The sequence below is a fragment of the Eptesicus fuscus genome, chromosome 18, assembly GCF_027574615.1.
Source record: "Eptesicus fuscus isolate TK198812 chromosome 18, DD_ASM_mEF_20220401, whole genome shotgun sequence".
In the NCBI taxonomy this organism is placed as follows: Eukaryota; Metazoa; Chordata; class Mammalia; order Chiroptera; family Vespertilionidae; genus Eptesicus; species Eptesicus fuscus.
In genome coordinates, this window is record NC_072490.1 from 10,027,629 (window position 1) to 10,054,804 (window position 27,176).

At 45.5% G+C, this 27,176-nt stretch overlaps 1 long non-coding RNA gene across 2 annotated transcripts in view; it reads right to left on the reverse strand.

The window, feature by feature from the left end:
* LOC114227813 (uncharacterized) overlaps positions 1 to 27,176 on the reverse strand; it is a 39,618-nt gene that overhangs the window by 11,771 nt on the left and 671 nt on the right. Inside the window, exons 2-7 of one of the 2 annotated variants that reach the window (XR_008554462.1) lie at positions 26,746 to 26,802; positions 26,015 to 26,091; positions 24,500 to 24,588; positions 23,966 to 24,162; positions 13,486 to 13,610; positions 10,987 to 11,145 (exon numbers count right to left, since the gene is read on the reverse strand). This is a non-coding gene — a long non-coding RNA (uncharacterized LOC114227813). The remainder of the gene's footprint in view (positions 1 to 10,986; positions 11,146 to 13,485; positions 13,611 to 23,965; positions 24,163 to 24,499; positions 24,589 to 26,014; positions 26,092 to 26,745; positions 26,803 to 27,176) is intronic. The other variant, XR_008554463.1, reaches the window with a different exon arrangement.

The following is a 27,176-nucleotide window of genomic DNA, read 5'->3' on the forward strand; positions in this document are numbered from 1 at the left end:
TATTAACCCTTTGCACTCGCTTGCTTTTTTCTCGATTCCTTTATTCTACTCGGGATTTAATTTTTTAAATACCCCAGATTTTACAAAGCGCGGCAGTAGAATAAAAAACTGGAGTTTCTTTTCATACAAACTTATTTATTTGGATTTTTTTATATTTCAAATTATTGATACATTCAAAGAGTAATTTTAATCTCGACATCCGAGTGCAAAAGGTTAAAATGTTTTTTAAGTGTTTTTCCCTAAGACGAGGGCTGAACCTCTGTGGTCCTGATTCCCCACCAGGTCAGGAAGCTGGCCTTGTTGGCAGTTTCCATTTGAAGATGCTAGAGAAATACTCGGCTGGCCACTGCCCTCTACTGAAACAATATTGCCATTTCTAAGTAGAGAACAGACTTGTCCTGTGATTGCACTTGAACGTCAACTCACTGGGGACGAGGCTGGGCTCCTGCGTGAGCACTCACAGAAAACGTTGTCCTTCTAAAGAAATCCCTGTAATTATAAGAGGGAAGCCATGGCACTTTCTTATCTCTATTCTAAGCATTTGACATATGCTATTAGGAAAGAAAGAATCTATTGTCACAAACACAACTCATCACACTGCAGACACAAGGGGCAGGTGCTATTATCGCCTCCATTATACAGATGAGGACACTGAGGCCCGGAAGGTAAGTTATCCAAAGTCACACAGCCAGCAAGCAGCGAAGCTGGCTCCAGAGTCTATTCCTAACACCTCTGCTATTTTGCCTCTTGAACGCCTCTGGTTTCTTTGACTTGATGGCGCTAGTTGTTCTGCAGCCTGGGTTATTGTCCAAATAGGTTTTTCCTGCTCAACACACCCTTGTCCGTGCCCCATCCCCCTGTGACACATTCCCTCGCTTCCCAGCAGTGAGTCTGCATCAGTTCTCGCTCCCAAATCCCTCAGGAGTTTGGCCGTGACCTGCATCTCTGATTGGCCCGTGCTCTCCCCAGATGCCCTCACAGATGCCCGCATTATACATTATCATTCAATCAAGGAACTGAGACCTTGACTCGATGTCATGAAAACCCATGATGCTGGAGGAAGCCAAGTGAGTTCATGACCTCTCTGATACACTCCTTCCCCTACTTTTACGCTCTGGTTGGACTGAGCCACCGGCGCCCCCAACTTATCAGTCTTCTCTGCTTTCAGGTGTTTTACTCATTTAAATCCTTTGGTCTCTCCTGTACTTTCCGCTTTGTCCACCAGGGGGAGTCTTCTGCTCTTAAAGCCTTGATTCCGCCTTTGCACAGGTCAGCTAATGAGCGCTGGAAGTGTGGCTGGTCCGAATTGAGTTGTGCTTAAGCACAAATTACACACCAAATATTGAAAAATTAGTACAAAGCGTGGAATTTAAAATATCTTAAGAAACTTAATAAATTGGTTATATGTTGAAAGATACTATTAATATTAATTCCACCTATTTGTTTTTAGATTTTTTAAAATGTGGCTACTAAAAAATTTTAAAATTGTATATATGACTCACTTTATATTGGTCAGCACTGGTTTAGAGGCTCCCTCCCAATGGCAAACTCTAAGGTAGGTCTGCATAACCCTAGGGTTCCAGAGAACCCAGTCTGAATACCATTTGCTTGACCTGACTCATGTAGAAACCGAGGCCCAGATTGGCCAACAACTTTTCCAAGGTTATCCAAGTGATGGAATCTTGAGTTTAGATTAGAACCCAGGTGTCCTATACCTGGATTTTTCCTCTTCTATCATGGAAGTCCTTGAATGCCACACAAGGTCATGGGCATAAGACCCTCCGCTGGGCTGTTGAGGTCCTTTATCAAGAAACGTCACCTTGGATCTCTCCCTGCTTCCTTCCACAGGTCTGCATAGCCAAGGGGCTGCTCCCCGCCGCATCCTATGCCCACCCTGTAAGCATTTCTCCACTTCCTGCTGCCAATCCCAGCCCCTGCTTTAGGCCTCTATCTGGTGCTCCCTCCACAGCGCTGACAGCCAGACTTGAGACCCTGAAGACAAGAAGCAACTGCTTACCCTTTGTCTTAAACCACCCTCTTGACCTGCCCAAACCCAGTTCTATGCAGGCGGTGGGGAGAGCATAGTGGCTCTTGCTGGAATAAGTCCCATATAGCTGGAAGGATGAAGAAACTGCCAGATAGACTTGCCCCATGCTGACCGCATGACCAACCCACACTGTCACTGCTGAGAGCTCACGTAGGCCACAGGCACAGCCTGCGGCAGGGTGACCGGTCATCATGTGGCCAGTGATTCACATGGGAACTAAAAGCACCCTTCACGGGAGTGACTTCTCTAAAGAGGACACCTGAGTCAGCAGTGAGGGCACTGGAGGCCAGGCCAGACCCTGAGTCCTCGTCAGGGATCTTAGGTCCTAGTCCCCCCACACACACCTGCGCCACAGCCCAGCAGGATTGCACCATCCTGGCTGAGCAATTGTGTCCTTAGTGGTCAGGGCTGAGGCCCAGAACATGTGTGCGTGGGTCTGTCCAGGTGAGAAGGTCCGGATGCTGGCTTGTTTCTCCTCGTCATGGAGGTCCCATGCAAGTGCGGGCCAAGGGTCTCAGCCACTCTCCCTGGCCCTGGATTCCTGGGGAGGAGCCGTGTGGGTATGCGGCCTGAGTGTGGCAGGGTTGCTTGGGCCGTCACTGCTCTATGCCTGCAGCCTCATCTCTCCCTCTTCTGGGGCTAAATTACAGAATGGCTGAGTCATGGGCTAACAGAACCTGTCTGAATGAGTCAGCAACACAAGATGAGGGTGTTCTTCCCAGTTCCAACTGTGCCACTTTGGGTTAGTCACTGTATGACTCTGAGCCTCAGCTTCTCACTTGTAATTACTTATTACTCTTTTTTAAATTCCTTAAAACTTAGTAGTTTAACCTGGCCAGCGTGGCTCAGTGGTTGAGCATCGACCTATGAACCAGGAGATCACAGTTAGATTCCTGGTCAGGGCACATGCACAGGTTGTGGGCTCAATCCCCAGTGGGGGGTATGCAGGAGGCAGCTGAGCAATGATTTTCTCTCATCATTGATGTTTCTAGCTCTCTCTCCCTCTCCTTTCCTCCCTGAAATCATATATATGATTTAATAAATATATTTAATAAAGATTTAATAAATACTTAAATAATAAACATTTGTTATCTCAAACAATTTTCTTAGGTCAGGAATTTAGGAGCAACTCAGTTGTGTGGTTTTGGCTCATGATCTTTCATGAGATGGGGTCAAGGTGTCTGCTGGGGCTGGAGGATCTGCTTACTGACAGCTCACTGGAGGATCGACAGTCATCTGAAGGCTGGACTGGGGCTGGAGGATCTGCTTACTGACAGCTCACTCACATGGCTATTGGCAGGAGTCTCTCTATGGGGCTGCTTGAGGGTCCTCCTGACATGGTAGCTGGCCTTTCCCAGAGTGAGCAATCTGAGAGAGCAAGACAGAAGCCACACTCGATTATGACATAGCCTCTAAAGTTAAACTATCCCATTTGTTACCCAAGTCAACCTGTTGAAGGATGAGAATACCAGGAGGTACAAACTATTGGGAGCCATCTCGAAGGCTGGCTAACACGATAGTGTTAATAACATCTGCTCTGCCCTCCTCACAGAGCCATCATTGGTTTTGTTTGTATAACTTCAAGAAAAACCATTAATCAAAGGTGCTTCTGCTTGGGCCAAGGCAGCAGCTGCTAAAAACAGCTGTACTAGGGGCTGCTGGGGCTGGACCCTGAGACCATCAGAGGAACACAGGAGGGCCAACAAGGAAACTTGGTAGCTCAGAGGCCTCCAAAGTCCCCTTTAAGGCCTCTTTGCTGTCCCCATGTGAAAGTATAATGTGGAGACAGTTAGGAAGTTGGCCCATTACATATGGGTGCTCACTGAAGGGAGGTTTTGCTCATCCATTAGTGTTCTCTCTCCAAGAAAAACAGGTGGGCAAGGATCAGGAATTCCAGGAGGGGGACTGAATAAAGATGGGGCTTGAATTGTGCCCTAGCCCTTCGTTCTGACATTCAAATGAGTTCATTTGCCCTTCCCAAACTCCAAAGGGCTGCCTAAATGAGAAGGTCATTGTTATGACCTCCTGGCAAGACTCCCCCAGGTCATTCCTCAAAGAATCTCTCCTTCTGATTTCGTAAGTAGCCATAAAAAGGAATCAAAATATTTTCAATGCTTTGCAACTATCAGAAACAACTTCTCAAAGTTGAGTCTAAATCTTTCCTGGTTCACTTATGCCCACTCCACTCTAAGGATATCCTCGTTACCAGTGATGCATAACAAATCACTCTGAAACGTAAGGGTGAAGGACGGCAATCATCTTCTTTTGCTCTTGATATTCTGGGTTAGGAATTCTGGACAGGCTTAGCGGGACTATCCTGTGGGATGTCTCATGGAGCTGCGATCTGATGTCAGCTGAGGGTTCAATCATCTGAAGGTCAGCCTGGGCTGGAGGTCCAAGGTGGCGCACACTCACTGCGGGCAGCTGATGCTGGCTCTGGGCTGGAAGCTCAGCTGAGCTGTCCACATGAATGCCTTCCAGGGCCTCTCCAGCAAGGCCGTCTCAGAGTAGCTGGGTTTTTTATGTGGCGCTGGATTCTCCTGCAGCTGGTGTTCTGAGAGAACCAACTGGAGACTGCATGGCCTTTTCAGTGTCACTTGTCCTACAGTTTATTAGGTATAAGCTACTGTGGCCCGCTGGGTCCAGGCGAGTCATCAGGCTAGCATAGATTCAAGGGGCTGAGAATTAGACTCCGTCTCCTGATGGTGGGGTGGCAAGGTTCCACTGCAGATGAGTGTGTGGGATGGAGAAGTTGCTGGGGTCATCTCTGGGAAGTACCATCTTCCATGAACGACTAGAATCGTTTCCCACACTCGAAGGCCTGCATTGAGTAATCCATGAACATCTCATTGGATAGAGTCCAAGACCACTTAAAGATTCTCTAGAACAGTCACTTTGTTATCAGATGAGACCTCGAGAGCGGAAGTGGCTTCCCCCAGCTCACACAGCTGGTCAGAGGATCAGTAGGAAGAACCCAAGTCAGCCACCCACCTGCGCTTCATCCTGCCCTTGGTATCGTTTCCTTCCTTCTCCCTAACAGAAGAATAATTTTGTGCAGGTGTCTATCCTGCCCACATGGTTCATAGCCCCAAAGGGAGCTGAGCCAGCAATGTCGCTCTGTCCACACCCAAGACCAGCATGGCAGGATGAAGCCTGCAGATGAAGCCACCGTCCCAGGACAGACAGAGTAAAAAAAAGTCACCAAAAAGTGGAGTTGGAGCCACTGTATTGGTCAGCCATAGGCCTGCTCTACTGTCCTTTCATTTGTGAGTCAATGATCTCCTTCTTGTTAAAGTCACTTTTAGTTCAGCTTCTGGTTACTTGCAGCTAAATGCCTCCTAATTAAAATACTCCTTCTGCATGGCCAGCATGGCTCAATGGTTGAGCATCAACCTACCAATCAGGAGGTCACGGTTCAATTCTTGGTCAGGGCACATGCCTGGGTTTCGGGCTCAATCCCCAGTGTGGGGAGTGCAGGAGGCAGCCGATCAATGATTCTCTCTCATCATTGATGTTTCTATCTCTCTCTTCCTCTCCCTTCCTCTCTGAAATCTATTAAAAAATGAAAAAAAATAAAAACCTTCTGTTTCTGGCATTAGTCCTGACTTTAGGAAGGAACCTTCAAAGAGATTTAACTCACATGCCAGGCCTAAGCCTCAGGAATGGGCAGTGTGCCTTGACCTGACGTGGTTTCTGGTAACTGGGATTTTCTCTCACTCTTCGTCCCTAACCTCCACCTGTCACGGGCTCAGTCCCTCCAGAACCCACTCTTATTGCTCCTGTTATCCTCAGTTTCTTCTCAGGGCTGGAGTCCTCTGCTCTTCCCAAATCTCACTCCAGTGGCTGCAGCCTTTTAACCTACTGTTGTCCCAGATGCCCTTCTACCCACACTTGCCACCTTCCTGAATTTGGAAGGCTCTGTTGTTGGGGTCCTCTTTCTTGAGTTGAGTTCTGCACCTCTTGGTGCATGGCTGGCCGTCCCCCAGCACCGGATGCTCACCTGGTTTCTGTGTGTTGTACCATGCAGATGCCGGACACTCTGCTCCCGCAGCTGGACCGGACCTCCTCCCTCCCCTGCAGCTGGACAGATGAAGCCTGCCCCTCCCTTTGTGTCTCCTCCAGGGCATCTCAATGTAGATCTTCCTGTTGGACACTTTGGGGGGAAATGCTTGGTTTGGGAGGTACAACATCCCATAGTTATACCTTCAAGTCAAACCTTTCATGTTTCACAGTGCAGAAGGCTCATTTGTATGCTGTTCACGTTTTAACATATTTCTCCCCTGCTGGTTGGGGAGTGAGGTCACATGCGATTGTGAAAGCAAAATAAGTAGTCCCTGCCTCCAATAAGATTTGGAATGAAGTACTAGGTGTGTACAAAGAAATATACAGAAAGCCATCTACATCAGTTCTCACTAAGATATGTTCATCTTTGGTCGAGGTCTCTGTTTTCATCCTCACCACCTCTCTGTGGCCCCAAATGAGTTCCTTGCACTTCAAAGGATTTCCTGCTTGCTAACAAATATCAGTATTTGGGGGCAGAATTCATTCTGAGACTTGCTCTTCTGGTGACCTGGAGTGAAGTTCAGGGGCAGAGTGGGGGGAGGGGTAGGAGGTACACATGCATTAATGAGCAGTGGGGAATTTGCTAAAGATTTCAGGGGCTTGTGGGGAGAGGGGGGGAAGCAGGGCAAGTTAACCTCACACATATGTGTCCAGCAGGTTTGTTGAGACCTTCCTCTGGGCTGTGTAGGCAACTCTCTTCCCTTCCTTGTCTTTTTGACCTCAACACCAGCCCTCCCCTTCCTCCTCCCTCCTTTGTGTTCCAGAAAAGCCCCTTCCTTCTCCAGAAAACGTAGGAGGGGTTCAAAGTCGAGGCTGGAAACTCCCTTTCCACCCTTTGAAAAGTAGACTTCTCAAAGACCCTTTCTTCTCAAAGAAACTTTCATGCCAGCAGCTACAGAGATGTTTCTCCATAGTCTTTGTAATTATCTTTAACATGGTGGTCAGTGCAGAAAAAGGTTCATGATTCAAAGCTGTCGCTAGAGTGAGGCATCAGGAGTTCCAATCTCTTTGCTTTTCCTTGGGGTGGTCCGGGTGTCCCTGGGTTGGTAGAGAGCTGCCAGCCTTGGCCTGGTTTCAGTCTCTGCAGCCCCCTTCCCCCCCCCCCAATCCAATATTACCTTCAAGCTCCCCTCTGCCAGGTCTCTAAGGAGGCTGCGGCCCACTCTGAGGCCCACATTCAAGGTCATCCTTGGGTCCCAAGGTCATCCTCCAGTTCTGGCTACTGGGCCTTTGCCTCATTTCTTGGGTCGCCTCCTCTCTGCCTCATGGACACCTGTTCATTTCTCAGTCTCACTCTGAGTAGGTCCTGCCTTGTACCCAACAGCTTTTCCCCATCTTTGGGGGTTGGACTCCTGCCCCAGCTGGAACCCTAAGACCTAAGGCGTGACAGATCTTTCTGAGGAAAACTGATGAGCCCCTGGGCTTGCAAGGGCACCTCCTACTCCCCACTTTGGCCACATAGAACCCTGGGTTCCTTTTGGTTACTATCAGCAGCCACCACTAGTTACAGGAGTCAAGGGCCAGCTCCTCCCTGCAGCCTTGCTCCAGGTCCCCAGACAAGCAAGTCTCAGGCTGAGTTCTTCCCTCAAACAGATGTTTAACAGCAAGTAGGCACAAATCAATCACTCTGCCTTGTGTGCTTGATAATGTCCAAACTCTCTCTTCTGTAGGGAGCTCTGTGCATGAAAGAAAGTTTCACTTGGAGCAAATGTGACAAGACTCTCATAGTGGGATTAGCGTACCACCCAGTCAGACTCAGGCTGGCCCATATTCTCTGGAATCAGCAGCTGGACATAGGCCATGGGCAGCGTTCCTAAGAGGGAAGGAGGAAGGCTCACTAGAGTCTAATCCCTGTTTCTATGTATTGTGGAGTTTCTCCATGTTTCACCAATGAAAGCCCATCTCTCCATGCATTATGCTAATTAACAAGACCTCTGGTATTGATCAGAGATAAAGATAGCTGAAGCACTTGTGGGAATACCTCTGGCCTATGCCCTTCTTCTTTTCAAAATTTTATTAAGCCCAGTGGTTGAGTGTAGACCTATGAACCAGGAGGTGGAGGTTCGATTCCCAGTCAGGGCAATCCCCTGGGCTCAGTCCCCAGGGGATTGCAGGAGGTAGCTGATCAATGATTCTCTCTCATCATTGATGTTTCTACCTCCATCTCCCTTCCTCTTTGAAATCAATAAAAATATTTTTAAAAATTTTATTAAATTTATTGGGGTGACAATGGTTAATAAGATTATATAGGTTTCAAGTGTACAATTCTATGATACATCATCTGTATATTGCATTGTGTGCCTACCACCCAAAGTCAACTCTCCTTCTGTCACCATATACGTGACCCCCTTTACCCTCTTCTACCCTATCCCTCTTACTCTCTGGTAATCACCATATTGTTGTCTGTGTCTATAAGTTTTTGTTTGTTTGTTTGTTCATTTGTTGCTTTTATATCCCAAATATGAGTGAAATCATATGGTTCTTGACTTTCCCCATCTGATTTATTTTGCTTAGCATGATATTCTCAAGATCCATCCATGTTGTTGCAAAAGGCAATATTTTATGTTTCCTATGGCTAAGTAGTATTCTGTTATATATATATCCAAACATCTATTGGAGGACACTTCGGTTATTTCCATGTCTTGGCCACTATGAATAATGCTAAAATGAACATAAGGGTGCATATATTTCTATGAATAAATGTTTTCAAAATTTTGGGGTAGACACCCAGAAGAGGGATTGCCTCACAAATGGCCTTCTGATTAAATTCTTTTTTAAAAAATATATTTTATTGATTTTTACAGGGAGGAAGAGAGAGGGATAGAGAGCTAGAAACGTCGATGAGAGAGAAACATCAACCAGCTGCCTCCTGCACACCCCCTACTGGAGATGTGCCCGCAACCAAGGTATATGCCCTTGACCGGAATCAAACCTGGGACCTTCCAGTCCACAGACCGACGCTCTATCCACTGAGCCAAACCAGTTTCGGCCTTTCTGATTAAATTCTAATGACCACTACTAGGGTGACAGGAGTCCTCTAGGGTGTGGATTAAAAGGAGGCACTCACCCTTAGATCACACTTCCAGTGATGAAGAATTTCAAAGTCAATGGTAGATATCATAGCACCAGAACACCCCAATCTCTATATTAATAGTAATAAACTGCATTTTTTTGGCTTACAAGACATTATTCCATGGTTTTCAGCCCTTTACAAACCACATCCCCTGAATTATTTCTAGGCACCCCAGGCATCTCTCACAGATTCCCCATTAGTGCCACTCGCTAGCTCAGCACAGCTCCCACTTCATCCCTTTCACCCTCAACTCCCTTAGCAATGGGCATCTGTTGCTGGGCAGGCCTCCAGCAGCACTCCTCATTTGGGGGGCAAGCTGCTTCTTCCCAGTCCAACCATCAGTGACCTGCTTGGGGCCAATCATAGTAGCCTTTGGTCAAAGTGATTGTCCAGGAATAGGCAAGTGGCTTGCAAAGCCAATCAAGAGACTTCCTGGAGGCATTTTTCAACCCAGAGTTGATGAGGACACTCTCTCCTCGCTAGTATTTAGGTCCAAAGCTGCATGCATTCATGACTTCTGCCTTGAGGGGGAAAGCTACATTGTGAGAATGAATTCAAAATGCAAAGAAAATCAGAGTCATAAGTTGTCATCCACTGAATGGTTATATCCCATACTCCTCCCTCAACAAATTCATATGTTGAAGTCCTAACCCTAATGTGACTAAATTAGGAGGTGGGGCCTTTGGGAGGCAATTAGGTTTGGATAAGGTCAAGAGGCTGGGGCCCCCATGATGGGATTAGCACACTTCTAGGAAGAGGAAGAGACACCAGAGCTCACGCTCTCTTCCCATGTGCACTCACACAGAGAAGAGACCAGGCAAGGACACAGCAAGAAGGCGGCCTTCTACAAGCCAGGCAGCTGTCTCTCCCCACGCACTGAACATGCTAGTTTCTTCATCTTAGGCTTCCTGGCCTCCAGAGCTGTGAGAAAGAAATGCCTGCTGTTTAAACCACCAAATCTGTGGTATTTTTTTTTTTAGCAGCCCAAACTGGGGAGAAAGTCTGGATAATAGCTGAATCTCTGAATCTGGCCGTCCCCCCTGGGTCCAGCTGTACCGCCGTACTTTGCGCGGTTTGGTTATGCAGCCCACAGATTCCCTTTTTTGCTCATGCTGGTGAGAGTTAAGTATCTGATTAATTTTTTTACCATCAACAGTAGTCAGTAGTTGCTGAACAGGACCAAACTTTCACTCTTTGTGGGAGCCCTGCGCTGCTGGAGCCCCTGGTGCTTGCTGATATGGACTATGGTCACCCACTGTGTCCTCCCCATGCTGCCCAGTGTGTCTGAATCCAAACCCGGGGTCCACCCAGGCCCAAACAGAGACCTCAGAATTCCAGTGCAGTTGGCCTGTGGCCAGTGTGTCTGGCAGACGCCCCCACTTGGGGCTGCAGTTTGCCTATGACCTCTGGACTTGCCCACTGCCAGATCAGACATATTGCAAATCAATTAAGGCCTGAGAAGTGATATGGGTGTCTTGTTTTTGCAAGTTATATTGTCAGGGAAGGTATCATACTGGCCATCCTCTTCAGGAACTATTTCTGCCTTCTGAGAAGGACTTCTAGCCCCAGGACCTGAGACTAATCTTGTCCCCTTGGCGCTAGCTGGGGCCCAGGTCCTGACCGCATTCTCCTTTCTCACCTGTCTTCAGGCCCTACTGTGTGCACTGTGGCTAACTGCTCAGTGGTCTCCAGAAAGGCCTCACACATTCGGAGTCTCAGTGAGGCCCGTGTGTCAGGTGTTCAGTGTTTATTTACATACCCAGCTTCACATCTCATCTATTGATGCATTTCTACACTGACTTACCCGGAGCTTGTGGTCTCGGCAAACAGGACCCTCTCGATTCCTATCAGCACTTTCCACACAGAGGAAGCCAGATAGCATCGTGTACGTGTACCGATGGCTTGTTTTCATCTCTGACCAAGAGGCTGAAGCAGCAGATTCTCATGCAGTTTTCTCCTTTGCCTGAGGACAGATGATGAAGCACTTAGGGTTTAGCTATCTCATCTGGAGAATGGGACCATTGTTAAAACACTGTTCGCTCCTCACCTCCAACAGGACTGCCCTGGACCTGCAGCAAAGACTTCTGAGTGTCTCACGCTCCTTAAGAGAAGCGAGTTTTACAAGAGGACACCTTGTGGGAGAGCAGAGAGCAGGAGTGGGAGCTGTCTGGTGTCACAGGTGGTTTGGGGTGTATCCATGCTCTTGAATGCTTTCATGGGCCTCATGGCTGTGACTCTTTCTGCCTGTCACCATCTATCTCCTCTTACTCTCCTCTTACATCTCTGGTTTCTTCAGGCCCAGACTCTAGACAGAGCTGGTCTGACCAGCAGAGACTGGACATGCCCCCTCCTATTCATTCTCTTTCAAAATAATAGAACTTCTAATTTTTAGCTAGGCACAGAATACAGGGTGGGGCAAAAGTAGGTTTATGGTTGTTTGTATGGAAAATATTACAATAATTAATAAATAATAAACTCTGTGTTTTGTATACTCACAACTGCAACCCTACTTTATATGAACCCCGATTTTTAACTAGGCACATAGCTGACTAGTATAGGACTAACACTTCCCAGCCTTCCTTGCACCTGGGTGGGGCCATATGCTCATGTTTTTTTGTCAATGGGATGTGAGTACAAGTTATCTATGCAACTTCCAGGTTGAGCTTTTAAAGGGAAGGGGCATGTCCTCCGGGGTCCTTTTTCCTTTCCTACTTACTGGAATGTGGATGCTGCAAGCCATCTCGGACAGTGAAGATGAGGACAAAACTATAGAGTTGGCAGAGCAACAGGATAGAAAGTGCCTGGGTCCCTGACACCTTTGCAGAATAGAGCTGCCATACTAGTGTAGACTTCCACAAGAGAAAAAAGGAAACATAGGTTTGTTTTAACCATGTGACTGGGGTTTGGCCATGGCAGCTGAGCCACTGTTACCTTTAGGAAAACACGAGTCAGCAGCCTCAACTGGCAAGCCTATGGTTGGGCTCCTTTGGCCCAATCAGTGACCACCTTAGCACAGAGAATACCTGTGGGAAGGGCAGTTGCAGCCAGGAAGGGACATATACTATGGCAGGGCAGCCATCAAAACCAGAGACTCGCACAGCATTAACTGTGTACATCACAAGATGTCACAGATCATTTTCACTAGATGAATAGAAAAGGATGTCAACTGTGTTTGTCTGAATATCTGTGGAGTTCCTAGATAACAAGCAGGATGAAAAACACCAGGTTGGAAATTCCGAGCTCAGTGGTGTTGAGAGCTGGGGACATCATCAATGGGAGTTTGAGGCATCCTTAATCTGACTCCATGGCAACCACAACTGCCTCTTTCTATCCAGTAACTTCATGTTAAACTCCCTGGTGAGGGACTCTGATTGGCTCAGTTAATGTTATCACCTTAGTTTTGTTAGTTCCCTTTGCATCAGACCATGTCATAAGCCACTAGCAATCTATAGTAGGGTGTCCACTCCTGGTCCCTTCTGTGGTCACTCCTGTCCAAAAGTTATCCCATAACTGCTTTCCCTAGGTAGATGGGTAGGTGGGTTGGGGGCTGTATGCTAGGCAGTTTCAGTCAAAGGGGCATTGGGCATAGAAGAAACAACCACCTAAAGCATTAAGGAATTGGCTGCAGCCATTTCTGATGATTCTGGTAGGTTTTAGCACCGGAGGTTCTAGTCAAAGCATGAGAAGGCCCCAGAATGGATAAGACCAGGTGCTAGTGGCATGAGCCAAAAGTGAGGCTCCAGGCTTTGGCTAGAGCACTTCTGGGTATGGAGGGAGATTGGGAAGAGTCCTGCTGGGACATGGCAGAAAGGACTTGTGTTCCAAGGAGACTAAAAGAGGCTGTCAGGTCCATGGGGGTGCAAAGTAGAATTGAAGTGTCAGAAGCAAGACCAGAGACAGTTTTCAAATGTAGGGCACAAGGTCTGCCCATTGTCTATCACTTTTCTGCGTGACTCTAGCAGATTTCAGACCACTCCTCTGGATTCATCTTCCCTGCTGCCCTGCTGTCAGCATGTTTTCATTCATTCTCACTGGCTCTGACCCATGGCTCACAGTCTTCCAGACAATGCACAGTGGGGCCCAGCTTCTTCTTCCCCAGAGTAATTTCTGGAAAAGAGGGGCTGCCAAGGCCGTATTCCTCTAAAGTTTCAAAATGATGGAAAGATGGGTGGGATGGAGAGATGGGCAGACATCCTAATTGCCCATCAGCCCTCATTCTCCCCTCCTTTAGGAAAAGAAACCCAATTTTCAGACTCTCTGCGGGTTAGGGGTGGCCAAGGGACAAAGCAGAAGGCCCGCATACCTTCTTTCAGAGGAGCTGGTTTGGTTAGTAGAAACTCTTCTGCAGGTTTGCAGCACGGCTGGGCGGGTTGGGTCTCCAGGATCCTTCTTGGATCGCTAGGTGATCTTAAGGATGGAAGCCACGTGCTGAAGAGGAAAGAGCAGAGAGCTCAGAGTTAGAGCCTCTGATGCTGCTATGGTGCCCTAGAGCTGGAGGGTCAGCCTCCAGGTGCTCTGGACCTAAGTGAGGAATAAGCTTTTGTCTTGCTGAAGCCCTCACTTCTCAGTGTGTTTTGTGGTCCAGCAGCACGGGCACCCCAGGAGCCTGTGAGGAACGCTGAACTGCAGGGCCGGCCCTGGACCTTTTGAATCAGAATCTGTACTTCAACAAGGTTCACAGGTGATTCATGAGCACATGATGCTTCGAGGAGCATTGATTTAAGCCGTCATCACAATCCTCCTCCTCATCATCATTTCTATTGTTTGCAGTTGAATCTAGTTCTTGCAAATAGAGAAGATGAACCCCCAGTAAGTGGGGCTGAATAATGGACTGCTGAGAAGGTCGTTGTTGGGTCCTCCCACTTCCGTCCCAGGAAAAGCATGCATGACTTTCTAGAAAACCCTGATGTCCCCAAGTCATGCCTTGAGGGGCTCAGGGAACCTTGGCCAGGAACCTAGGTTCTTGAAAATCAAGGTTCCTGTCACCTGCAATTGCCTCCACCCCCTACCCTTCTGTCTCTAGACCCAATAGTGTCAAAGGGTAGATGATGGTGTTTAGCCCACAGGAGGTAGGTGAAGGGGCCCACAGTCATTCTGAAACCATAAGGTATCATAAAATAGGTCATCCTTCCCGGAAGCTTTGCCTTCTGTTTTAAACACAGGCGTTTCTTAGGCTTTATTCTGGGGCTGGCTAACTCAGACTCAATTGCCTAGAAGGGTCACACTCTGGCAGGATCCCTCCCAGAACATCCATATCTACCCCTGATGGTCGGGGGAGGGGTGAGCAAGAAGCTTCCCGAGGATGTCTCCTAAGGCTGATCTTCTGAAAAACGGTTCTTGACATGCTACCAACCGGATTCAATGGTGTCAGCCTGTGTATCAGCCTGCTGGAGTCCCTTGAAAACATTCAACTCTAGCGAGGCAACTGAAAGTAATGGCTACGAACATGAGTCTGGGATTTAAAGGGATCTTGTTTCAAATCTCAATTCTGCCCTTTGCTACCTATGACCTTGGGCAAGTTTCTAACTTCTCTAAGCCTTCTCTGCAAGCTCCTGGTAGCCCAGTCCTGCTGACGTTAACCCGAGTTTCCTCATCTGTACATGGGAGGATAATAAGAATAACAACAACAAAAATCATCTTCCTTTTAGAGCTTTGTGGACTTAGGTACTTGACCTTGTGTATAGTTAAATCCTCAGTTTTTGATGTGGGTAGGTGTGTGGACGTCACAGGTCTTGTATACCAGCATCTCTCAAACTTTATTGCCCAAAAGTGTCACCTGGAGATTTTGGTAAAAGGCCGTGTCTGATTGGGCAGGTCTGTTTGGGGCCTAAACTTCTGTACATGTGAAAGCTTCCCAGGATGCCACTGCTCTGGGGACCATGCTTCCTATGGCAAGAGTATAGACTCTACCACTGACCTGTGGATATTCCTTAGATACTGCCCCTCAGTGTTCAAAACCTGACCGGACAATTTCAGACACTGTATTACTAAAAGCAAATGAACTGTCATCTGTTACTTGATCTCACCACAAACTTTCTATTTTCATTTCTGTTTTGTTGCTGTTGTTAATAACCTACTAGAGGCAGAACTTCAATGTGGATGAAATGCCAAGACTTAGAGAGATGGTGAACCCCGCAGGTAGCGGGATCTGGTTCTAGCCGGGTCCTGATGGTGCATGATTTCCCGTGTTTAAAAAATACCTCCTGGATTGATGTGGCAGTTTTATTGTGGTTATGGCTTTCAACACACTTCCTGTGTTTCTTGTAAAACAGTGACAGCCCCAATGATGACAGGTTTCTTCGAGGGCTTGAGTCAGACCTGGGGTACATCCTTGGTCCTCACGGCAAGGACTTTGGCCTTTTTCTGAGCACACACCAGGGCAAATAATCTATGTGAACCTTGTACTTGTTGTTGGAGCAAACAACTGCAATTCTGTTAGAAAAACATGAGGTTTGCAGCACCTCACAGCTTCACCTTCCAAGAGGAAACAGCCCCTCAACAACAGAAAAGAGGAGCCAGTTATTTTGTAGTCAAGATTGCCTGGGTCACTGATCTCAATGGCAATGCTCACAGTTGCTGGAAATTCAGAGATTCATACGTTCTGGGAGCCGAACTTGGCCTGAAAATTTCTAAAGGCAACTCCTCAGTGTTTCAGGGGTGAAAACTGAGACCAGAGGAGCTAAGTTACTTAGCCAAGATCGCACAGCTAGCCTGGCCTTCATGACCATTGTAGAAAATCCTCCCTTGGATATTTTAGATGCATTTCTTTGCCTCGTCATCCCCATTTCCTACAACTTCTAACCATGATGTGATAAAAATGATGCATTAATTATTTATCTTTTCTTCATGAATTTTTCCATTATGGAAATAACAAATACCATATTACATACAGTATAATTAGAAAACAGAGGGAAAAAAACACCTACTCTATCTTTTTGACCTGATGCATATCTACTACTTTAAAATCCTTTGGTATTTGTCTTATTTTGCTTTTTAATTATTAAAATATAGTTGCCTGGAAATAAACATTAAAACCACATAGAACACCATAAAAAGTAAGTCTTCTTTCCCATTCATTTCCTAGTTTCCTCTTAATAGATTTCTTCATTTGATTGCTCCTGTTTCTATTTCTTCTGGCATTTAGCTTGATAGTGCTAAGTAGCCTACTACACTTATGTCTTCAATTATCAGCTCCAAGCATTATTGAAAGAATTTTATTTATTTATTTTTTAATATGTTACTGATTTCTCACAGAGAGGAAGAGAGAGGGATAGAGAGTTAGAAACATCGATGAGAGAGAAACATCGATCAGCTGCCTCCTGCACACCCCCTACTGGGGATGTGCCCACAACCAAGGTACATGCCCTTGACCAGAATCGAACCTGGGACCTTTCAGTCCACAGGCCGACGCTCTATCCACTGAGCCAAACTGGTTTCGGCATTGAAAGAATTTTAGCTGTGATAGGTGAGAAACTTATTCACTTATAGATCCCCTTCTCTCACCTGCAAATCATGAATAGTTGTGTATTTTTATTTCTTCTGATGGTTAACCTTATGATTTTACAGAATATTCAATTTATGTTTATTGACCCATTAATTGTTGGTGGTAACTCTTGGTTTCCCCCTCTATGTAAGATGGAAAGTTAATACCCCCCCTTTTTCCGTCCACTGCTTCTCTCCCGTCTACTCCTCACCCTCTCTCAGCTATACCACCTCTGTAAGGTTGCCAAGGCTTACAGCAAATTTGTAAATTTGTTCTCCATGTTCTGTCAGTTAAGTCTGATCATTGAAAGCCAATGAACAAGCTGTATTTAAAGTACAGATATTGTAAACATTAGTCTCTACAGAAGCAGGTAATATGTTGGGATCTGTAGAGGGGAATGTTTCAATGTCAAGGCCAAGTGGTTCTTCTTTTCTTAGACTCCATCAACTGTACAAAATCATACATATTGGTTGACTTTATATTTGGGCCATGATGTGTGTGTGTGTGTGTGTGTGTGTGTGTGTGTGTGTTCATAACTTACTACTTTCTGAAATTTTTACTTGATTGACAAAGAAGCATGTATCTTCTTTATAATATTACAAATACCTTCCAGCTCTTTAATAATATCATTTATTTGCTCCAAATATACAGACCTTCGGCTAGGATAACTGCGCATTTATAATGGAGTTTCTTCAAATTGCCTTTCGAGTCTGGTTAAATTGGTTTTAATTCTCATAGTCTTTTCTTGCTTGGGTTGTATATCATCAAGTAATTTTATTTCCAAAACCTATATGGGAGTCCAAGTTCCTGCATGACACTGGATCCGTCATTTGGCAAGATATCAAATTCTAGGTACAAAATTATTTCTATGGACTTTGAAGGTAGTTGCTCCATTGTCTTCAAGCCTCAGTGTTGCTGATGAGAAGAATGACTTAGACTTTCGTTGGTTATCTGTTTATTATCTCTTGCTGAGTGTTTTAGGATCTCTTTTTATTATCGGAACTCTGAAATTCCATGAGGTTGCTTCTATGAATTGTTCTTTGTTCATTGTACTGGGTACTCAGGATTTTTCAGACTAATCCTTTTGTCTTTCTTCAGCCCTGGGAGAATCTTTTTCTGGTACTTCTTTGATAATGTTCTCTTCTCCATTTTCACTCCTCTTTTTTGAAAGTCCTATTACACATATGTTGGCCAACCCGAATTGACACTTTCTGTATTTTTTTTCACAAATTATCCTCTTTTTGTCATTTTCTTGGTTATAAAGTAATATATATTCATTGTAGATAATTTGGGAAATAATTAAATGATCCAAATATCCTCAAGTTTGTGGGTAAAATTATATTCTAATAATGTGATGTTATAATATAATATTTTTGCATTTTACCAGCCCATTAACCTCTATTTTCATAATAATATGAGTGTTTTCTCTTTTCCAAAATTTGTCATAGTTATTTCTGGGTGTTTACAAGGAAAAGTTAAGAGAGAAGTATATCTCTGGAAAACACAGGTAGGATACACAGTGGTTTTATTGATGTATTATTTATAATATTGAAAATTTGGGTCTGGCTGGTGTGGCTCAGTAGTTGAGAGTCAACCCATGAACAAGGAGGTCACCAGTTCTATTCCCAGTTGGGACACATGCCTGGGTTGCAGGCTCAGTCCTCAGTGGGGGGTGTGCGGGAAGTAGCTGATCGATGGATGATTCTCATCATTAATGTTTCTCTCCCTCTCTCTCTCTCCCTTCCTCTCTCTGAAATCAATAAAAAAGAAAGAAAAGTTGGGGCAAATATCTACCACTAAAGAAATAAGAAAATTATGGTATCATCTACAAATACTTTATAGTTCTTAAAAGTGATGTTTGTGGGCAATTTTTAATTATGTGGGATAACTTTTTTGATGTAATAGTGAAAAAAGGGTAAAAAATTATATGTATCACATAATTTCGATGATGTAAAACACATATTCATAGTGTTATCAGTGAGGGAAGAGATAGCAAATAATGCTTATTTTCTTCTTTGTACTTGTTGTGAGTTTCGTTTTACCCGTGACATGTTGGTAAACTGCTCATCTCCATCTACTTCCTTAAAACTGGGGGATTTAAGTCACACTTTACACACTCTGTCCACTCAGCTTCCTGTGCACTTCCTCCTGCTCCCCGCCCCAGTGCCATCACTCGCTTCTGGGGCAGCCACTCGACGTCAGGAATGTTGTAGTTCTGTTTCCGACAGCACTTTGCAAAGCAGTACATATTGTGACATTTGTTCCTTTGTTGGTTTGAGAGCCGCTGGAGCATTTTTGCCTGTTTTAAAACAACAGAACTCTGGTGTTTATTGGATTTGTGGGGGAGTGAGAATATGACATCTGTTTCGACTTCCACCTAATACAATTAATATTAAAAGCATGGACAACTCCCATGTATTTCCCACTTTAAATGGAAAAAAAACAAAACCCTTTGCTTTGGTTTATTTTGTTAGTTTTGTTTGCTTTTAATAGCTCTTTGCACAAATGTATTAGCCTGAATGGGGTCTTGGTTTGACATAGAGTCCAACACTATCTAGAGTAGTAATAGGTGGATGAGTAGGACACTGCTGAGCCTTCTATGGCCTGATAGGTCTTCCTCTACCTCAAAATGCTCCATCATTCCTTGTTGATGGGCACTGTCACACGCACTAGTGGTTTTAAAACTGGTTCCATGTCAATAGAACTTGACATACACAGAAAAGCCTTAAGAATGTGCAGAAGTTCCATTTATCCTTAAAAACCCCCCCCACAAACCCATGATGGTCAATGCAGTGATACTTAGAGTAGTAACCTTGACCTTTACTAGTATATGCTCAAGTCCATAAGACTGAATAAAGCAAGAACATGGTGGATGCTAATATAGTGCTTCATGGGCCAGACACTGTTTAAGTGCTTTAGATAAATTTGTATTCACAACAAACCAGTGAGGGATATCCCCACTCTACAGATAAGGAAACTGAGGCTCAGAGAAGTTAACTGATTTGCTGAAGGTCACCGAGCCTTTCAACTCAGGCAGTCCAACTCCAGAGCCACACTTTTCATCACTGTGCTCTGCCCCCTCAAGTAAACCATGGTCCAGAAGCACCAAAAGGGTGTTCTAGAAGGCAGGGAAATACATTCAGTCTGGTTCATTCTTCTTAAAAATTTTCTTCTTTGTGCTTTCTTTGGGTGTTCTATAATGACCACTTTTTGCTCCTGAAGTCAGAAAATTTTAAAATGTTGCAATCATTCAGTTCTTCAGTTGATATGAGGGTGCCACAGAAGAAGCCAACCCAGGCTCTGGGCTGGGGAGTGGTGGGAGAAGGGCAAGATCAGAGGCAGCTGGGGATGGAGGAATGCAGGCAGACTTCATGCAAGGGCTGTTCGCATGGGGCCTTGAAACCATACAAAATTCACAAGGAGAGAAAATGAGAACCTAGTGATGGGTTCTGAATTCATGCTCTTAAAAAATAAATATATACATATATATATATATTGATTTCAGAGAGGAAGGGAGAGGGAGAGAGAGACAGAAACATCAATGATCAGAGAGAATCAGTGATCAGCTGCCGCCTGCACACCCCCTACTGAGGATCGAGCCTGCAACCTGGGCATATGCCCTTGGTCGGAATTGAACCCGGGACCCTTCAGTCTGCAGACCAGCACTCTATCCACTGAGCCAAACCGGCCAGGGCTGACAACATGCTCTTTTATTCAATTGTAGCCTACCAGTCCTCTTGGAGTCTCTGAGTCTCCCTGCAGCTGAGTCAGCATCATTTTTCTTGGGGGAGACGTTTCTGGGTTCAACAGACTGACCTCCACAGTCACCTTGGGGGCTCCTCTGCTCTTCCAGAGATAATGTTTCCTCCCGCTCAGGTCACCGCCATCTCCATGACACCCATGATTTGAGGTGGGGGATGGGGTACTGTAGACAACATCTGCAGTTTGCAGAAGCAACTCTGGACATTTTCTGTTGCGGGAAATGACTGCACTCCACACAGAGGTGGGATGGCGTATGTGACAAAAGGGGGCCCCCAAGGGGAGCCTGAGCCCACAGGAAGAGACCCCCGGGGCCCATGCAGTGGCCCTTCCGAGACTAGACCTGCGACAAGGGTCGGTTTCACACATGGTCAGGCACTTCCTGTGCACTGAGCTCCTACAGGAGCATCTCAGCACCTGTGGACGCCAAGGACAACTGGAGGCACTGTTCACAGAAATGACACCGAACTGCCTCTGCCACGCTCCTTTTTTGTGTGTTTTGTTTTGTTTTTTATTTTTTTATTTTATTTTTTAAAATAAATCTTTATACAATTGTTTCTCCTTTTTACCCCCCATATCTCCCCATCACCCGGTTCCCCCCTGCCCCATTGTCCTTATCCATAGGTGTATGATTTTTGTCCAGTCTCTTCCCATACCCCCCACACAGACACCCCTTTCCCCCTGAGAATTATCAATCCATTCCCATTCTATGCCTCTGATTCTATTATGTTCACCAGTTTATTCTGTTCCTCAGATTTTTAATTCACTTGATTTTTAGAATCACTTGTTGATAGATATGTATTTGTTGTTCATAATTTTTATCTTTACTTTTTTCTTCTTTTTCCTCTTTTTAAAGAATACCTTTCAGCATTTCATATAATACTGGTTTGGTGGTGATGAACTCCTTTAGCTTTTTCTTATCTGTGAAGCTCTTTATCTGCCCTTCAATTCTGAATGATAACTTTGCTGGGTAGAGTAGTCTTGGTTGTAGGTTCTTGCTATTCATCACTTTGAATATTTCTTGCCATTCCCGTCTGGCCTGCATAGTTTCTGTTGAGAAATCAACTGACAGTTGTATGGGTGCTCCCTTGTAGGTAACTAACTGTTTTTCTCTTGCTGCTTGTAAGATTCTCTCTTTGTCTTTTGCCCTTGGCATTTTAATTATGATGTGTCTTGGTGTGGTCCTCTTTGGATTCTTCTTGTTTGGGGTTCTGTGCGCTTCCTGAACCTGTAAGTCTATTTCTTTCACCAGGTGGGGGAAGTTTTCTGTCATTATTTCTTCAAATAGGTTTTCAGTATCTTGCTCTCTCTCTTCTGGCACCCCCAAAATTCGGATATTGGTACGCTTAAAGCCATCCCGGAGGCTCCTTATGCTATCCTCACACTTTTGGATTCTTCTTTCTTTCCACCTCTCTGGTTGGGTGTTTTTTCTTCCTCATATTCCAGAACTTTGGTTTGACTCTTCAGGTGCGGTGGTCTACTCTGTATATTCTTTATTTCAGACAGTGTATGCATAATTTCTGACTGGTCCTTTTCCATTTTTTTTGGTATTCTCATTTAGGTCCTTGAAGGTCTCTTCAAGTTTCTCAGCAGTTTTTAGAAGATTCTTGAGTAACCTTATAAATATGGTTCTGAACACTGTGTTGTCCATTAGTTTGCTTTCATCTATCTCTCGATGTCTCCACATTTTGGCTGCCTCCCTGTGTTGATGGAGTGGCTTTGTGTGGTCGGTGACCTACAGGGGCCAGTAGCTCAGCTTCCCCAATCACCCTAGGTGGTCGCTCTTGGTACTCCCCTTTGTGAGCTGAGTGGAAAGTCTTGGTGTAGTTAAAAGCCCTGATTGCTGTTGGTACACTGGTAGGAATTGACCTCCGGTCCAATTGGTTGTGAGGGCCTGCTGTGTCTATAACGGAAGAATTGCTGTGCTGGAGACACAGTAGGGCTTTGGTGCTCACTGAGTCTGCCTCTTGAATGTGTCCCTTGTGAGAGTGGTTGAAATCTGGTGTCATCCACACCGACAGAAAAGTCTCTCTCACTCTCCGACCGATGGCCGAGAGTCCTGTAGTCGTCTGGGTCCCCCGCGTGTCCCCAGAAACTGGAGTTCAGAGTGGTTGGGATTGTTGGTATCACTGGCGGGAGTTGATCTCCAAGCCAGTTGGCTGTGAGGATCAGCAGTGTCTCCACTGGGAGAGCTTCTGTGCTCAGCTTGGATGGGGCGGAGTCTCAGGATGGCGCAGACAAGCTTTGGTTTCCCGTCTGCTCCGCCCTTAGAGGGGCTGTTCCTCCGTGCCCGAATTAATGGCTGCGCGCCTCTGAGAGAAGGCAGCTTTCGAGCCTCTCCCGCTGCCTAACAGACCAGTTTCTCCCCGACTGCAGCTGGATTTCAGTGCAGTCGGGAGGTTTTGTTTTTCTCCCAAACGAGAAAGCTAGCCACGCAGCGTCTGCTGCCCTCCCTCTCCGCGCTGTGAGCAAGCCTGCCGCGTATTCAGCCGCCCGCCCTTTCCGCGCTCACGGATCTCCGCACCTCCACAGCTCCTGAGGCTCAGCGCCCCCTCTCTTTTTTCTCTAGTTGTAGGTTTTCCACTCTGCCAGCTTTCCGGTGGTTCTGGATGGTGTGCGCTCTGTTTTCCAGTTGTAGTTTCAAAATTGTTGTGGCAGGCAACAATTAGGTGTTTACCTTATACCGCCATCTTGGTTTTTCCTGCCACGCTCCTTGCTAAACCATCAGCTCGAAGCAAACCAGAGGCACCTGTCTCCCCCCACCCCCACCCCAAACCCACCCCACCCCTACCCCCACCCCCAGGAGAACAGTTCCCATCTCCCAGGTCACAAACACACTGCCCTCCTCTTGGCCACTGGTCCTCAGGCACTTCCTTCTGCCCATCCCTAGGGTAGCAGGTAGCCGGCTGGAATCTCCCTCAGAACTGGGGAAGGGAGGCCCGTGCTTCCAGATCCAGGCCTTACCCTCACCCACGTGAAGGTAGATTAAAATGCCGAGCTTTCCTGGTGGCTACAAGGGAAAGAGACCCACCCCTTCCCCTTTGCAGAGCGTTTCTGTGAGAAACCAAGTGTTTGCGAATCCTCCCTGTGGCCCTTGGAGGTGCAGGTAAATATTTGTAAAGGTGAAATTGCCATATTTATCATCAAGCTACGCCAACAGGGATGTAAGAAGGGCCCTGACACATGTAGATGGGGTCCCATGCTGCCGCCCCCTCCCCGTCATGGAGCTGGGCCAGCAGACAGCAAGGGGCTGTGGTTGGTGTTCTAGCCCAGTGGTTGGCAAACTCATTAGTCAACAGAGCCAAATATCAACAGTGCAACGATTGAAATTTCTTTGGAGAGCCACATTTTTTAAACTTAAACTTTTTCTAACGCCACTTCTTCAAAATAGACTCGCCCAGGCCGTGGTATTTTGTGGAAGAGCCACACTCAAGGGGCCAAAGAGCCGCATGTGGCTCACGAGCCACAGTTTGCCAACCACGGTTCTAGCCACTTGGGCAGGAAGCTGGGTGAAGAGATTACATCAGCTCTCAGTCGTCACCTTGGTTGGTCCTTCGAAGACAGAGGTGACTCACTACCCAGGTGTTCTGACATGAGGGTCTCTGAGCCGAAACGGGGTTCTTTCCAGGATGTCGGCCGGCGCGGTGGGTACGAAGGGCGGGCAGATGAATGGAGACACCCCGAGAATTCTGTGCCCCTCCACTCACTCGATCTCTGGCACTCCCTTTCTTTTTTCATCTGTGGGTACAAGCCAGAAAGGGACCAGGGCTGTTGCTCTCAGCTGAGAGTTTGCTTTCTGAGCATGTGACGCACACAGCAGGCTTGTGGCTGCTCAGGGGTGCATTTGTGATCACGTCCTTGAGATACCGCAACCCCCTCTTGTTCACACTGTGACGGGCCATGAGCCACTAGGGTAACTCATGGTCTGACCCAAACTGTTCATGCTTGGCCTTGGAGGGGGCCACAGGGGCTGGTGTTTCGGGCACTTCCAGAGTCATACAAAAGGCAAAGGTCGGATTTCTGAGCACTGATTCAGAAAAAAAAAGTGTAGGTCCCTCAGTCTGTGCTTACTCACTCTGAAGACAGGAAAGCTCAGTCCCCTCAATGTTCCTGCTTCTTTAACAGGAGACCTCCAAGATTCTGGTGATTGATTCGATAATCTTCCTGGAATTAGAAGAATTAAGATGAAGCACTTACAATTTTATTTTTTATTTGTTATTTATGTATTTATTATTTGCTATTTATTTTAAAATATATTTTTTATTGATTTTAGAGAGGGAGGGAGAATGAGAGATAGAAACATCAATGATGAGAGAGAATCATTGATCGGCTGTCTCCCGCACACTCCCTACTGGGGATGGAGCTAGCAACCCGGGCGTGTGCCCTTGGTCGGAATTGAACCCGGGATCCTTTAGTCCTCAGGCCAATGTTCTATCCACTGGGCCAAACTGGCTAAGGCAGTACTTACAATTTTACATCTATTGATATGACTATGTGATTTTTATCTCTCAGTTTGTTTATGTGATGTATCACGTTTATTGATTTGCGGATATTGTACCATCCTTGCATTCCTGGGATAAATCCTACTTGGTCATGGTGTATGATCTTTCTGATGTACTGCTGGAGCCGATTTGCTAGAATTTTGTTGAGGATTTTGGCATCTATGTTCATGAGGGATATTGGCCTGTAATTCTCTTTCATTAGTACTTACAATTTTAAATAGACACAATTTATTATGTACTGTATAATAGATGTGTAATAAGAATTTCTGTGGAAGGAATTCCTTTTCAAATGCAGGAGGTGGGCTTTACTATTTAACTGAGTCTTATAATACGCCTATCTGAGGAGAAAGCATCCAACTATAATGAAACCATTGATCCAATAATTTCCCCACTTTGGAAGTTCAGATTTTTACACAGATATTTTCTTCAGTGCTTTTTTAAGAAAATAATGTGCAGTATCCTAAAATCTTTATTTTAACTTTGTTTTAGGATTATAAAAGTAATACATATATGGTGTCATTTTTCCTACAGAAGTTTTTAATTTTTATGTATTCAGACTATCAATCTTTTCCTTTATGGTTTGTGTGTTTTATTCCTTATGGTCGATTGCACAGATGGCGCAATCTTTCCACTCCCTGTGTTCCTGCATTCGTGCAATGTCTGTACAGCTCCTCGGAGGTGGACCTATTGCTACCCTACTGGACTCTCAGTACCTGCTTTGGCCAAGGGAATGCGGTGGGAGTGAGGCTGTGGGAGCTCTGAGCTCAGAGGCCTGGAACCCTGCCAGCTGCCAGGTACATGCGCTCAAGCTAGCCTCCTAGATGATGGACATGTGGCCCAGACACCCTGTGACCCAGCCAACAGCCAGTCCCCAGCTAACCTGACAGCCGGCCACAGTGACATGAATGAGCCCAGCAAAGACCTTCAGGACTGCCCCACTGAGCCCAGACTAAACTGCCCAACTGCAGAATTGTCAACAGGGAAAGCTGGTTGCTGCTTTAAGCCACTGAGTTTTGGGCTGGCTTGTTAGACGGGAATATTGAAACAGCACGTGTTTTGCTAAAGAGGTCAGCAGGAGAGGTCCTTACCTTGAAATCAGACAGGCTCTTCTATATTCTCTTTTCAGAGTCTCACCCTTTCGCTTTTCATATTTTTGTACCACAGTCTGGAATTAATTAATTAATCTGGAATTAATTTTTTTTAATTGTATGAGGTAGAGACCTAATGTATATCTTCAGTGTTTAAAAAAATATAATGTGCAGTATCCTGAAATCTTTATATCTGCTAATTTCTTTTGAATGTTTGAAATATTTCATAATAAATGAAAACCATTAGAAAGGAAATATAGAGTTACTGACAAAAACTTAGAGAACTACCACAAAAATAAAAACAAGACTTCACCCCCCAATCAAGACAACTCAGCAATAACCACTTATAACTTGAAGTATTTCCTTCTAGCTTCAATTTAGGTGAAACTGAAATCAAATTGTTTTCCGTTTTTCTCACTTAGCATGGCATTGTATTTCCCTATATCATTCCAATTCTCTAAAATAATTTGTAATAACCACATACAGTTCGTCACACGGGTATACCATAATTGGTTTAGCCAGACACGTACTATTAGGCGGTTAAGCTGTCTCTCACTTTTCAGTATGAATGCTGATAGAACATTGAATATTCTTGCACACATACCCCTGATTAGTTCTTTAGGGTCATATCTAGAAATGAAGTTCCTGGGTCAAAAGGTATGAACAATTTTAAGATCTACAATATAGTTAGAGAAAGACACCCTCTAGAGAGGGGGCGAGCATCCACGCACCTCCGCCAGCTGTAAATGAGAGGTCCGTGCGTCCGCACGCACATCCTCATGCTTTTGCTGAAATAAACGAATTAATTCAATCTCAGCTGATCCGTTTAGTCAGAACAGATCACATGCTGATGAGAATGCAAAATGTGGAAGAAGCACATAGCAAGCAGAAAAGCCTGTGATGATTTATTAACACTGTAGCTGCAGTTCCTGAATGGTATATTATGTTGACGGAGTTTTGTGGGTGTTGACCCATAGCTGCGTTCCAAGAATAAACCCCTCGTGGTCATGGTATATATTCCTTTTAACATGCTGCTGAATTTGATTTACTAGTGTTTTGTTGAGGATGTTTTTAATAAATAGTCATTAGGGATATTGGTCTGTAGTGTTCTTGTCTCTTCATCTGGCTTTGGTATTCGGATAACGCTTGTTCAGAGATTGAA